The 14552-nt window shown below is 37.9% G+C and overlaps 1 non-coding gene across 1 annotated transcript; it reads left to right on the forward strand.

Annotated features, from left to right (window-relative positions):
- The first annotated feature begins 7479 nt into the window (after positions 1-7479).
- LOC112787676 (small nucleolar RNA R71) lies at positions 7480-7587 on the forward strand. The gene has a single exon (XR_003195076.1). It is a non-coding gene; the product is annotated as a small nucleolar RNA R71 (small nucleolar RNA).
- Positions 7588-14552: the final 6965 nt, after the last annotated feature.

Here is a 14552-nt window from a genome sequence, read left to right on the forward strand (position 1 = left end):
GCACCTTGAGGATTCACATCTTCACCTTCACCTTCACCTACAATTAGAAGAATACCCAATTTTAGAACAAGATATAAATACTTAAATGTTATATAAATATTAAATTTTTAACTAACAATGTAATTACCATCAATAAAGCCTTTATTCCAATTGTGAGTACAAATCACAGCCTCAACATTTTCTGACAATATTCGACTTCTATATTTGTTAATGACATGAGCTCCAATACTAAGGGCAGATTCCGATGCAACTGTAGTAATTGGAATACTCAATAAGTCACGTGCAATGATTGATAAATTTGGATAACAACTCTCATATAATTTCCACCATTCCAAAATATCTAAATCTTCAAAGCAATCCTTTGACAAAAATGGCTCCTCCAAGTATGTATCAAGTGGATTCTTTCTACTAGAGACCTTAGCTTGATGGTTACGTTTCATCAATTTCTATCAAAATAGAAATAATCACATCTTGTTAGGATAGAATAATGATAATTAATAAGAGAATTTAAATATGTTAAACATTACTTACGCCAACAATCGCAAGTCACTTCTTGCTTGCACTTTCAGGGGTATGGGCCATGGATGAAGATTGAATACTAGGTCCTTGTGCTTGAACAGTTGGAAGAGAATTCTTGTCATATTTTTCAAAAAGCTTGTATAATTTCTTTTTCACAAGTTCCACCTTCCCTTTTGCAGTCTCAGCATCAATCTCTTCATACATAAGCTCTAAAGTAGAAAACTTAAGTCTAGGATCAAGAATAGCACCAAATGCAAGAATGACATTATACTTTTCCCAATACTTCTTAAATTTGTTCATCATCTTTTCTCCCATGCTCCTTAGGAGCTCATCTTCACTTCTCAAACTTCCCATCTAAACACATTGAATATGATAGACTTGCAGAAAATATAAATTCGAAGTAGGGTAAGATGTGCCAGAAATCAAATTAGTAGTTTTATAAAAGGGGTATAAAAATTCACATATCCTATCAACTCTCCCCCATTCATCAACCGAAGGACAATACTTATAAGCATGATTGGTTGCCTTCAAATACTCAAAGGCCTTCCGATACTTGATAGCACTTTCGAGCATAATGTACGTAGAATTCCATCGAGTAGTAACATCTAGATGCAACCACTTGTAAAATTCAAACTCTAAATCGCTGAAACACATTCTTTAAACATTATCATTCTACTTTCTGATTCCCTTACATATTTCACACTTTCCCTAATCTTATCCAATGCATCATGAGCAATTTTTAATCCATCTTGCACAATAAGATTCAAGATATGAGCAAAACAACGAATATGAAAGAACTCCCCATCACACAACAACCAATCATGCATATTTAATGTACTTTTCAAATGATCTTGGCATATATCATTAGCAGATGCGTTATCTAGTGTAAGAGTCATAATCTTCTTTTCAGTTCCCCATTCATTTAAAAGCTCAAAAATCTTGGAAGACAATTCAAATCCCGTGTGAGGAGGAGGCATATGACAAAAACTCAAAATTTTACTTTGCAATTTCTAATTCAAATCAACAAAGTGAGCAGTTAGGCATAAATAATCCTCTGTAGTGATGGATGTCCACAAATTAGAAGTCAAACAAACTCTATTAGGAATGGCTACTAAAGTACTTTTAAGCTTTTCTTTTTCCCTTGAGTAAATTTCCAGCATTTCTAGTAATTAGGCCTAGAGTTGGACTGATGTATTTTACCCAATTCCTAAATTTCTTATTATCAACAATAGAAAAGGAAACATCACAATCAATCACAAAGGCAGCAAACATCTCACGTGATGTATGATTATCTATCTTGAGAGCCCCCATTTTATTTTGCATTTCTATCAAAGTTTAACCAATATCCTCGAAGTCTATTTTCACGCACCTGTCCAAATGACGCTTAAGTGACTGGTGCACGAAATTATGATCTCAGGCAACGGCTTCAAAAAATCTGTACGCACGTCTTAATAATTGTTTTTCATTCACAACTTCGATACAACTAACCAGCAAGTGCACTGGGTCATCCAAGTAATAAACCTTACGTGAGTAAGGGTCGATCCCACAGAGATTGTTGGAATGAAGCAAGCTATGGTCACCTTGTAGATCTCAATCAGGCGGATATAAAATAGTTATGGAGTTTTCAAAAATATATAATAAAATAAGGATAGAAATACTTATGTAAATCATTGGTGAAAATTTCAAATAAGCGCATAGAGATGCTTTCATTCCTCTGAACCTCTGCTTTCCTGCTGTCTTCATCCAATCAATCCTACTCTTTTCCATGGCTGGCTTTATGTAAGGACATCACCATTGTCAATGGCTACTTTTGATCCTTTCTGGAAAATGGTCCGATGCGCTGTCACTGCATGGCTAATCGTCTGGAGGCATCACCCTTGTCAATGGCTGCATCGCATCCTCTTGTGAAAATGGTCCAAATGCTCTGTCACAGCACAGCTAATCATCTGAGGTTCTCGATCATACTGGAATAGGATTCACCCTCCTTTTGCGTCTATCACTACGCCCAGCACTCGCGAGTTTGAAGTTCGTCACAGTCATTCAATCCCAGAGTCCTACTCGGAATACCACAGACAAGGTTTAGACTTTCCGGACTCTCATGAATGCCGCCATCTATCTAGCTTATACCACGAAGATTCTGATTAAGAGATCCAAGAGATAATCATTCAATCGAAGGTAGAACGGAAGTGGTTGTCAGGCACAAGTTCATAGAGAATGATGATGATTGTCACGTTCATCACATTCATGTTGAAGTGCGAATGAATATCTTAGAAGCGGAATAAGTTGAATTGAATAGAAAAACAATAGTACTTTGCATTAATCTTTGAGGAACAGCAGAGCTCCACACCTTAATCTATGGAGTGTAGAAACTCTACCGTTAAAAATACATAAGTGAAAGGTCCAGGCATGGTCGAATGGCCAGCCCCCAAAATGAGATCACATGATCAAAAATACAATCCAGGATGACTAATACAATAGTAAAAAGTCCTATTTATACTAAACTAGTTACTAGGGTTTACAGAAGTAAGTAATTGATGCATAAATCCACTTCCGGGGCCCACTTGGTGTGTGCTTGGGCTGAGCTTGAATGTTACACGTGCAGAGGCTCTTTCTGGAGTTGAACGCCAGGTTGTAACGTATTTCTGGCGTTCAACTCTGGTTTGTGACGTGTTTCTGGCGTTTAACTCCAGACAGCAGCATAGAACTGGCGTTCAACGCCCTTTTACGTCCTCTAAACTCGGCCAAAGTATGGACTATTATATATTGCTGGAAAGCCCTGGATGTCTAATTTCCAACGCAATTGGAAGCGCACCATTTTGAGTTTTGTAGCTCCAGAAAATCCACTTTGAGTGCAGGGAGGTCAGAATCCAACAGCATCAGCAGTCCTTCTTCTACCTCTGAATCTGATTTTTGCTCAAGTCCCTCAATTTCAGCTAGAAAATACATGAAATCACAGAAAAACACACAAACTCATAGTAAAGTCCAGAAATGTGAATTTAACATAAAAACTAATGAAAACATCCCTAAAAGTAACTAGATTCTACTAAAAACATACTAAAAACAATGCCAAAAAGCGTATAGAACAAGGATAAGTCCACCTAAATACTAATGATCATGTAATAAGACACAAACATGGATAAGCACTTAACATAGAGAAAACAAAAAACAGAGAATGTAAGAACAAGGAATGAGTCCACCTTAGTGATGGTGGCGTTTCCTTCTTGGGGAACCAATGATGTCCTTGAGCTCTTCTATGTCTCTTCGTTGTCTTTGTTGCTCCTCCCTCATGATTTTTGATCTTCTCTAATTTCATGAAGGATGATGGAGTGCTCTTGATGTTCCACCCTTAATTGTCCCATGTTGGAACTTAATTCTCCTAGGGAGGTGTTGATTTGCTCCCAATAGTTTTGTGGAGGAAAATGCATTTGAGGCATCTCCGGGATCTTATGGTGATGAGCTTCATGCGTCTCTTGAGATCCATGAATAGGCTCTCTTGCTTGCTCCATCCTTTTCTCCAGCTGAGTAACATAGATGGCAAATAAGATGAGGAAAAGATAGCCTTGCCATGGGGGAGGACTTTTCGGCTATTTTGTAGAGTTCAAGGTAGATGACTTCATCAACTTCTACTTCCTTTCCAATCATGATGCTATGAATCATGATGGCCCGATCCACAGTAACTTCGGATCGGTTGCTAGCGGGGATGATGGAGCGTTGTATGAACTCTAACCATCCTCTAGCTATAGGCTTGAGGTCCAGTCTTCTTAGTTGAACCGGCTTGCCTTTGGAGTCAATCTTCCATTGAGCTCCTTCCACACATATGTCCATGAGGACTTGGTCCAATCTTTGATTAAAGTTGACCCTTCTAGTGTAGGGGCGTGCATCTCCTTGCATCATGGGCAAGTTAAACGCCAACCTCATGTTTTCTGGACTAAAATCTAAGTATTTCCCCCGAACCATGGTGAGATAATTCTTTGGATTCGGGTTCTTACTTTGATCATGGTTCCTAGTGATCCATGCATTGGCATAGAACTCTTGAACCATTAGGATGCCGACTTGTTGGATGGGGTTTGTTAGAACTTCCCAACCTCTTCTTTGGATTTCATGTCGGATCTCCGGATACTCATTTCTCTTGAGCTTGAAAGGGACCTCGGGGATCACCTTCTTCTTGGCCACAACATCATAGAAGTGGTCTTGATGGGCTTTGGAGATGAACCTTTCCATCTCCCATGACTCGGAGGTGGAAGCTTTTGTCTTTCCTTTCCCTTTTCTAGAGGATTCTCCGGTCTTAGGTGCCATCAATGGTAATGGAAAAACAAAAAGTTTATGCTTTTACCACACCAAACTTAGAATATTGCTCGTCCTTGAGCAAGAGAAGAAAGAATAGATGAAGAAGAAGAAGAAAATATGGAGGAGAGGAGGGATGTATTTCGGCCAAGAAGGGGAAGAGAGGGTTGTGTTGTGTGAAAATGAGGAAGAATGGAGGGCTATATATAGGGAAGGGAGGGGGGTAAGGTTCGGCCATCAGGGTGGGTTTTGGGTGGGAAATTGATTTTGAATTTTGAAGGTAGGTGGGGTTTATGAGGTAGGTTTATGGGGAAGAGTGGATGGATGTGAGTGGTGAAGTGGTGATAGGGAAGAGAGATTGAGGTGATTGGTGAAGAGTTTTGGGGAAGAGTGTTTATGGGATTGTGTGAAAGAGGGGTGAGAAGAAGTGAGTGGAGGTAGGTGGGGATCCTGTGGGGTCCACAGATTCTGAGGTGTTCAAGAATTTACAACCTTGCACCAAATTAGGCATGCAAAATGGCCTTGCACACAACTCTGGGCGTTCAGCGCCAGATTGGTTCTTGTTCTGGTAGTTGAACGCCCATTTGTTGCCCATTTCTGGCGTTGAACGCCAGAACCATGCTTGTTCTGGGCGTTCAGCGCCAGCTCTTTTCCAGGGTGCAATTCTGGCGTTCAAACGCCCAGATGCTGCCCATTTTGGGTGTTCAGCACCAGAACCATGCTCTGTTCTGGCGTTGAACGCCAGCCAGATGCTTCTTACTGGTGTTTAAACACCAGTGAGATCCTCCTCCAGGGTGTGATTTTTCTTCTGCTGTTTTTGATTCCATTTTCAATTTTTTTTATTTATTTTGTGACTCCACATGATCATGAACCTAATAAAACATGAAAGAACAAGAAAAATAAAATTAGATAAATAAAAATTGGGTTGCCTCCCAACAAGCGCTTCTTTAATGTCAATAGCTTGACAGTGGGCTCTCATGGAGCCTCACAGATGTTCAGAGCATTGTTGAGACTTCCCAACACCAAACTTAGAGTTTGGATATGGGAGTTCAATACCAAACTTAGAGTTTGGTTGTGGCCTCCCAACACCAAACTTAGAGTTTGATTGTGGGGGCTCTGGTTGACTTTGTTTTGAGAGAAGCTTTTTATGCTTCCTCTCCATGTTTACAGAAGGATGACCTTGAGTTGTAAACACAAGGGAGTCCTCATTCAATTGAAGGACTAGTTCACCTCTGTCAACATCAATCACAGCTCTTGCTGTGGCTAGGAAGGGTCTTCCAAGGATGATGGATTCATCCTCATCCCTCCCAGTATCCAGGACTATGAAATCAGCAAGGATGTAAAGGCCTTCAACCTTTACTAACACATCCTCTAATTGTCCATAAGCCTGTTTTCTTGAATTGTCTGCCATCTCTACTGAGATTTTAGCAGCTTGCACCCCAAAGATTCCAGTTTCTCTATTACAGAGAGGGGCATGAGGTTTATCCCTGAACCAAGGTCACACAGAGCCTTCTCAAAGGTCATGGTGCCTATGGTACAAGGTATTAAGAACTTTCTAGGATCCTGTTTCTTCTGAGGCAATGTCAGTTGATCCAGATCACTTAGTTCATTGGTGAACAAGGGAGGTTCATCTTCCCAAGTCTCAATACCAAATAATTTGGCATTCAGCTTCATGATTGCACCAAGGTACTTGGTAACTTGCTCTTCAGTAACATCCTCATTCTCTTCAGAAGAAGAATACTCATCAGAGCTCATGAATGGCATAAGGAGGTTCAATGGAATCTCTATGGTCTCTAGATGAGCCTCAGATACCTTTGGTTCCTCAAAGGGAAACTCCTTATTGATCACTGGACGTCCCAGGAGGTCTTCCTCACTGGGATTCACGTCCTCTCCTTCCCTTACAGGTTCGGCCATGGTGATCAATTCAATGGCCTTGCACTCTCCTTTTGGATTTTCTTCTGTATTGCTTGGGAGAGTACTAGGAGGGATTTCAGTGATCCTTTTACTCAGCTGGCCCACTTGTGCTTCCAAATTTCTAATGGAGGACCTTGTTTCATTCATGAAACTCACAGTGGCCTTTGATAGATCAGAGACTAAATTTTCTAAATTAGAGGTATTTTGTTCAGAGTTCTCTGTCTGTTGTTGAGTGGATGATGGAAAAGGCTTGCTATTGCTAAACCTGTTTTTTCCACCATCATTAAAGCCTTGTTGAGGCTTTTGTTGATCATTCCATGAGAAATTTGGATGATTTCTCCATGATGAGTTATAGGTGTTTCCATAAGGTTCACCTAAGTAATTTACCGCTGCTATTGTAGGGTTCTCAGGATCATAGGCCTCTTCTTCAGAAGGCGCCTCTTGAGTACTGTTGGATGCAGCTTGCATTCCATTCAGACTCTGAGAAATCATATTGACTTGCTGAGTCAATATTTTGTTCTGAGCCAATATGGCATTCAGAGTATCAATTTCAAGAACTCCCTTCTTCTGAGGTGTCCCATTATTCACAGGATTCCTCTCAAAAGTGTACATGAATTGGTTATTAGCAACCATGTCAATGAGTTCTTGAGCTTCTGCAGGCGTTTTCTTTAGGTGAATGGATCCACCTGCAGAAGTATCCAATGACATTTTAGCTAATTCAGATAGACCATCATAGAATATATCCAGGATGGTCCATTCTGAAAGCATGTCAGAAGGACACTTTTTGGTCAGTTCCTTGTATCTCTCCCAAGCTTCATAGAGGGATTCACCTTCTTTCTGTCTGAAAGTTTGAACATCCACTCTAAGCTTACTCAGCTTTTGAGGAGGAAAGAACTTGGCTAAGAAAGCCTTGACCAGCTTATCCCAAGAGTTCAGGCTATCCTTAGGTTGAGAATCCAACCATATTCTAGCTCTGTCTCTTACAGCAAAAGGGAAAAGCATGAGCCTGTAGACTTCAGGATCTACTCCATTAGTCTTAACAGTATCACATATCTGCAAGAATTCAGTTAAGAACTGAAAAGGATCTTCAGATGGAAGTCCATGAAACTTGCAGTTCTGCTGCATCAGAGAAACTAGCTGAGGTTTCAGCTCAAAATTGTTTGCTCCAATGGTAGGGATGGAGATGCTTCTTCCATGTAAATTGGAATTAGGTGCAGTAAAGTCACCAAGCATCCTCCTTGCATTATTATTATTTTCGGCTGCCATCTCCTCTTTCTGTTCGAAAATTTCTGAAAGGTGCTTACTGGATTGTTGTAATTTAGCTTCTCTTAGTTTTCTCTTCAGAGTCCTTTCAGGTTCTGAATCTGCTTCAACAAGAATATTCTTGTCCTTGCTCCTGCTCATATGAAAAAGAGGGACAGAAAAATAATAATAATAGGGATCCTTTTTACCACAGTATAGAGGTCCCTGTGTGAGTAGAAGGAAAGAAGAAGAAAAGAATGTAATGTAAAGAAAGAAGCACAAGGGTGAGTAGAGCAGAGATGTGAGATGAAGAGAAGTGTTAGTAGATGAATAAATTAATAGAAGGAGATGAGGGAGAAAGAGAATTTTCAAAAATTATTTTTGAAAAAAGAGTTAGTGATTTTCGAAAATAGTTTTTGAAAAAGGTTAGTGATTTTCGAAAATTAGGAATAAAATTAAAATCAAAAATTAAAATAATTAGTTAATTAAAAAGAACTTTTGAAAAAGAGGAAGGTATTTTTGAAAATTAGAGAGAGAGAGAGAGAGAGTTAGTTAGGTAGTTTTGAAAAAGATAAGAAACAAACAAAAAGTTAGTTAGTTAGTTGAAACAAATTTGAAAATCAATTTTGAAAAGATAAGAGGATGAGAAGTTAGAAAAGATATTTTAAAATCAAATTTTGAAAAAGATAAGATAAAAAGATATATTTGAAAAGATATGATTGAAATTAGTTTTGAAAAAGATTTGATTTTTAAAATCACAATTAATGACTTGATTCACAAGAAATCACAAGATATTATTCTAGAACTTAAAGTTTGAATCTTTCTTAACAAGCAAGTAACAAACTTGAAATTTTTGAATCAAAACATTAATTGGTGATGTTATTTTCGAAAATTAGGAGATAAAGATAAGAAAAAGATTTTTGAAAAATATTTTTATAATTTTCGAAAATAACTAAGAAAAATGAAAAAGATTTGATTTTTGAAAAAGATTTTGAAAAAGATAAGATTTTTAAATTGAAAATTTGATTTGACTCATAAAAACAACTAGATTTTAAAAATTTTTGAAAAAGTCAAATCTAATTTTCGAAATTTTAAGAGAGAAAAAGGGGAAGATATTTTTTTTATTTTTAAATTTTTAATGATGAGAGAGAAAAATTAAAACATCATTTTCATGTTTTTCTCTTTTCTTTGTGGATCAAAACAAGGAATGCATGCAAGAACACTATGAATATCAAGATGAACACCAAGAACACTTTTAAGATCATGATGAACATCAAGAACATATTTTTGAAAAATTTTATATGCAAAGAAAACATGCAAGACACCAAACTTAGAAATCTTTCATGTTTAGACTCTATGGATGCAAAAATGCACATGTAAAACAAGAAAAGACACAAAACAAGAAAACATCAAGATCAAACAAGAAGACTTACCAAGAACAACTTGAAGATCATGAAGAACACTATGAATGCATGATTTTTTCGAAAAATGCAGGATGAACATGCAATTGACACCAAACTTAAAAATTGACTCAAGACTCACACAAGAAACATGAAATATTTTTTTGATTTTTATAATTTTCTAATTTTTTTGTATTTTTCGAAAATTGATTGAAAAAGAAAAAATAAGGATTCCAAAATTTTTAATATGAATTCCAGGAATCTTGCAATCTTAGTCTAAAGCTCCAATATGAGGGTTAGACATGGCTTAATAGCCAGTCAAGCTTTAGCATGAATATGCGTGTAATTCATTCAATTTTAGGCCAAAACCTCAGTCCAAAAGAATTTAGACATGGCTTTATAGCCAGCCATGCTTCAACATGCTTCATGAAACACTAGAATTCATTCTTAAAAATTCTGAAGAAAAATATATTTTTGAAAAGATTTATATTTTTTTTTCGAAAATTTATTTGAAGAAAAACGAAAACAAAGAAAAATTTTTGAAAAATTTTTGAAAATAAAATAAAAAGAAAATTACCTAATCTGAGCAACAAGATGAACCGTCAGTTGTCCAAACTCGAACAATCCCCGGCAACGGCGCCAAAAACTTGGTGCACGAAATTGTGATCTCAGGCAACGGCATCAAAAACTCTGTACGCACGTCTTAATAATTGTTTTTCATTCACAACTTCGATATAACTAACCAGCAAGTGCACTGGGTCGTCCAAGTAATAAACCTTACATGAGTAAGGGTCGATCCCACGGAGATTGTTGGTATGAAGCAAGCTATGGTCACCTTGTAGATCTCAGTCAGGCGGATATAAAATAGTTATGGAGTTTTCGAAAATATATAATAAAATAAGGATAGAAATAATTATGTAAATCATTGGTGAGAATTTCAGATAAGCGCATAGAGATGCTTTCGTTCCTCTGAACCTCTGCTTTCCTGCTGTCTTCATCCAATCAATCCTACTCCTTTCCATGGCTGGCTTTATGTAAGGACATCACCATTGTCAATGGCTACTTTTGATCCTCTCTGGAAAATGGTCCGATGCGCTGTCACTGCATGGCTAATCGTCTGGAGGCATCACCCTTGTCAATGGCTGCATCCCATCCTCTTATGAAAATGGTCCAAATGCTCTGTCACAGCACAGCTAATCATCTGAGGTTTTCGATCATACTGGAATAGGATTCACCCTCCTTTTGCGTCTGTCACTACGCCCAGCACTCGCGAGTTTGAAGTTCGTCACAGTCATTCAATCCCAGAGTCCTACTCAGAATACCACAGACAAGGTTTAGACTTTCCGGACTCTCATGAATGCCGCCATCTATCTAGCTTATACCACGAAGATTCTGATTAAGAGATCCAAGAGATAATCATTCAATCAAAGGTAGAACGGAAGTGGTTGTCAGGCACGCGTTCATAGAGAATGATGATGATTGTCACGTTCATCACATTCATGTTGAAGTGCGAATGAATATCTTAGAAGCGGAATAAGTTGAATTGAATAGAAAAACAGTAGTACTTTGCATTAATCTTTGAGGAACAGCAGAGCTCCACACCTTAATCTATAGAGTGTAGAAACTCTACCGTTAAAAATACATAAGTGAAAGATCCAGGCATGGCCAAATGGCCAGCCCCCAAAACGAGATCACAGGATCAAAAATACAATCCAGGATGACTAATACAATAGTAAAAAGTCCTATTTATACTAAACTAGTTACTAGGGTTTACAAAAGTAAGTAATTGATGCATAAATCCACTTCCAGGGCCCACTTGGTGTGTGCTTGGGCTGAGCTTGAATGTTACACATGCAGAGGCTCTTTCTGGAGTTGAACGCCAGGTTGTAACGTATTTCTGGCGTTCAACTCTGGTTTGTGACGTGTTTCTGGCGTTTAACTCCAGACAGCAGCATAGAACTGGCGTTCAATGCCCTTTTATGTCGTCTAAACTCGGCCAAAGTATGGACTATTATATATTGCTGGAAAGCCCTGGATGTCTACTTTCCAACGCAATTGGAAGCGCGCCATGTTGAGTTCTGTAGCTCCAGAAAATCCACTTTGAGTGCAGGGAGGTCAGAATCCAACAGCATTAGCAGTCCTTCTTCTACCTCTGAATCTGATTTTTGCTCAAGTCCCTCAATTTCAGCCAAAACCTGAAATCACAGAAAAACACACAAACTCATAGTAAAGTCCAGAAATGTGAATTTAACATAAAAACTAATGAAAACATCCCTAAAAGTAACTAGATTCTACTAAAAATATACTAAAAACAATGCCAAAAAGCGTATAAATTATCCGCTCATCAGTGACGATGTCCCATATTGTTTACCACCAGCCTTAAACTTCTGTTTGCATCCATCACATTGAGCACGATCTATACCATCATCACCAGGTCCAAGCTTTGTGAAATATCTCCACACATCAGATGTTATAGCCTTCATCTTTTTCTTTTTAATATCTTCTGCCATTTTAGATCTTTCCATATTTTCAAGATTTTGTGTTACATTCCCACCATCAACTTCCATAGAGACAGAATTATCTATTGCAAAATCAACAACTCAACCTAAATAACACAAATACATAACAATATCTAAATCAGCAATAAATCAATAAGAAAATATTAAAACAGTAAAATTTCAAAAGCATGAAAGAAGCTAAGCATCAGAATTCAGAACTGAACCATCAATAATCTTCGATAATGTTGCATCAGAAGTAAGAACACATACACCAAGCATCACAGAAAGCAACGAATTAAAAGTTAAAACTAACGTTACATAGTTAATTGATATCCTTTCCTAGTACCCATCAGAAGCTGCTCATAAAGTTTCAGATACTAATAACTGATGTAGGAATTGGATGTGTTCGATTTTATCAAAATGGGTGGGTCAAAAGCAAACTATCAATTTGTTTGTGATCCAAAAAAATATTAAAATGATACTAATAGAAGCCACACAAAGATAGGAAAAAAACAAGATGAATAGCGTGTATTATTCACACTACAATGTTGATATGTGAGAGGGCTACTTGCCTACTCTCAAAATTCATAAACAAACTTCATAAATAAATTTCAAAAACAAACACCAGTGAAACAAATTTCATAAACAAATCCACAGCAATTTTCAACAGCATGAAAGAATCTGTCCACAACCACAATCATAGTTCCTTACTTAAAAAAACAAAAAAAAATAAAAATCTTCACTTACTGAATTACAGTCGTGGAGAGGCAGAGGAGGAGAGAGAAGCACCGCCGGGATCCGCCGGAACACAGAACCGCCAAGACAACGTATAGGCAACACGAGACAGCATCGCTGGGACTTCAATTTGGTGAGGACTGACGAGAAGAAATAGCGATCAGTGACGTGACTGACCGACGACCAGAGGCAGCTCAGAGAGAAGTGGAACTGGAGTGCGCTGCCACAAACCACGATGGTGTGATGCTACGCAGGGAGCTGAGCTGTTGAAGGCTGAAGCCAAGGGTCAGGGTCCGTCTGAGGGTCTCAACGTCTCAGGGTCAGGGAAAGGACGAAGGGTTATGGCCGGCTGTTTGTAGGAAGTGGAAACTGGGAAGCAGGGAAAGAAAACCTAATTTTCTTATTTATATATCATTTGTAAATTTACAAAGATACCCTTAAAAAAATATAGCTGCCCGCCGGGCCAGCCCGCCCCGCCCCGCCTTGGCCCACAGTTTTGGCGATGTAGTTTTGGCAGATTTTTAAAATTTGGCGGGTTTAAAATCTCGTCCCGACCTGCTGTTTTTGGCAATTTTGGCATTTTTTTCCTGGCGGGTTCGACCCGTTTTGCCACCCCTAGGGAGGATTAAGCTCTAACATGAATCAATTGAGGATGGAGCATCAAGAGCATTCCACCATCCTCAATGAAATGAGAGAAGATCAAAGAGCTATGAGGGAAGAACAACAGAGACAAGGGCATGACATTGAAGACATCAAGCGCTCTATTAGATTCTCTAGAGGAAGTGGTAGCCACCATCACCAAGGTGGTCCCGTTCCATCACCCCTTTTTTTATGTCATTTTTTCTGTTTTCCATTATGTTTTATTGTTTGTTCTCGTGTTCTTATTGCATGATCATCTCTATCTATATCTTAAAGTTATAAAATGTTCCATATATCTCTCACTTTGCTTAAAAAAATATTTGAAAAAGAAAATTAAGATGCATGAATTTCAAGTTTATCTTAAGAATAGTTCAATTATCTTGATGTGGTGGCATTGCTTTTGTTTTCTGAATGTATGAATGAACAGTGCATATTTGAAATTGAAATTAAGAATGTTGGCTCTTGAAAGAATGATGAAAAAGGAGAATTGTTATTGGTAATCTGAAAAATCCAAAAATTGATTCTTGAAGCAAGAAAAAGCAGTAAAAAGCAATAAAAGAAAAAATGTATATATGCTTTTTTGAAAAAAAATATGAAAAATAAAAAGCAGAAAAAGCCAATAGCTCTTTAAACCAAAAGGCAAGAGCAAAAAGCCAATAACCCTTTAAACCAAAAGGCAAGGGTAAAAGGATCCAAGGCTTTAAGCATCAATGGTTAGGAGGGCCTAAAAGAAACAAGATCTTGGCCTAAGCACTACAATTGAACAGTGTCCCTAACTATATGCTTGTGGTGTGAAGGTGTCAAGTAAAAAGCTTGAGACTAAGCAGTTAAAGTCGTAATCCAAAGCAGAAAGAGTGTGCTTAAGAACTCTAGATACCTTTATCTAGGGATTCTAGCAAAGCTGAATCACAATCCGAAAGGGTTCACCCAGTTAAGTGTTTGTGGCATTTATGTATCCGGTGGTAATACTGGAAAACAAAGTGCTTAGGGCCACGACCAAGACTCTAAAAAGTTGTGTTCGAGAATAAAAAAGAACTGAATTAGGAGAGTCAATAATATCATTTGGATTCTAAGTTCCTAAAGAGGCCAACACTTCTAAGTTTCAATGGATAGTGTGATGCCAAAACTATTCAGAAGCAAAAAGCTACTAAGTCCCGCTCATCCAATTGAAATTGAGCTTCATTAAAAACTCTGAGATTTATTGTATCTTACTCTTCTTTTTATCCTACTTTATTTTTGGTTGCTTGGAGACAAGCAACAGTTTAAGTTTGGTGTTGTGATGAGCGGATATTTTATACGCTATTGGCATCATTTTCATATA

Source organism: Arachis hypogaea, chromosome 20 (genome assembly GCF_003086295.3).
Source record: "Arachis hypogaea cultivar Tifrunner chromosome 20, arahy.Tifrunner.gnm2.J5K5, whole genome shotgun sequence".
NCBI lineage: Eukaryota > Viridiplantae > Streptophyta > Magnoliopsida > Fabales > Fabaceae > Arachis > Arachis hypogaea.